Here is a 693-nt window from a genome sequence, read left to right on the forward strand (position 1 = left end):
CTGGCGGCGCCGCGAGGGGACAACGGGGGGTCCCGGCGCGGCGCCGGCATCAGCGGGCGCGGCGGCTCCCGGCTCCAGGAAGCCGCCGCTTCCCGCTGTCCCCGCCTCGGGGGAAAGGGGGAGCGCGGCGGCGGCTGCGGGGGACGGGGAGGCGGTACCTGCGTGGAGGGTGCGCGGGCCGCGGGAGCACGCGGCTGTGCCCGAGCCGGTGCCAGTGGCGGTGCCCGTGGCGGCGGCGGCCGCTCCGCGTCCCTCTCCGTCCCGGTCTGAAATGGCGGGGGACGGCGAGGGCTGGGGCTGCCGAGGCGGCCGAGCGCCGAGTGGGCGGATGGGTGGATGGCGATCGATACGCTCCGCGCTCCCCGCCCCTGAGGCAGCCCGAGGGGAGGGGGAAGGGGGGGAGCGCCCCGCCCACTGACTCAGGAGGGGCGGGGCGCGTGCGCGCGCAGGGGCGGGGCGCGTGCAGGGGCGAGGCGCGCGGGCACGGCGGGCGGGCGGGGCGCGGCAACGGTCGCTCGCTCGGGCGGCAACGGTCGCTTGCGGCCGCCCTCAGCCCAGAGGCGAGCGGCGCGTAGGGAAGGCGCCTGCTCGCATGTGAAAACCCGGCGAGTGTTGTACACCGGCCTCTAACTGGGAGGCTCTGGGGGCTGTTGGGCAAGGAGCTCGCTGTGTAAGCAAGGAGGAAACAATTTG

The 693-nt window shown here is 77.1% G+C and overlaps 1 protein-coding gene across 1 annotated transcript in view; it reads right to left on the reverse strand.

The window, feature by feature from the left end:
* KRAS (KRAS proto-oncogene, GTPase) overlaps positions 1-216 on the reverse strand; it is a 23,893-nt gene extending 23,677 nt beyond the window's left edge. The window contains exon 1 of the mRNA XM_026043267.1: positions 159-216. The gene's annotated coding sequence lies outside the window, so the exon portion shown is untranslated. The remainder of the gene's footprint in view (positions 1-158) is intronic.
* Between the last annotated feature and the right edge of the window lie 477 nt (positions 217-693).

This window comes from Nothoprocta perdicaria, unplaced genomic scaffold (assembly GCF_003342845.1).
Source record: "Nothoprocta perdicaria isolate Ctin4 unplaced genomic scaffold, notPer1 scaffold_324, whole genome shotgun sequence".
NCBI lineage: Eukaryota > Metazoa > Chordata > Aves > Tinamiformes > Tinamidae > Nothoprocta > Nothoprocta perdicaria.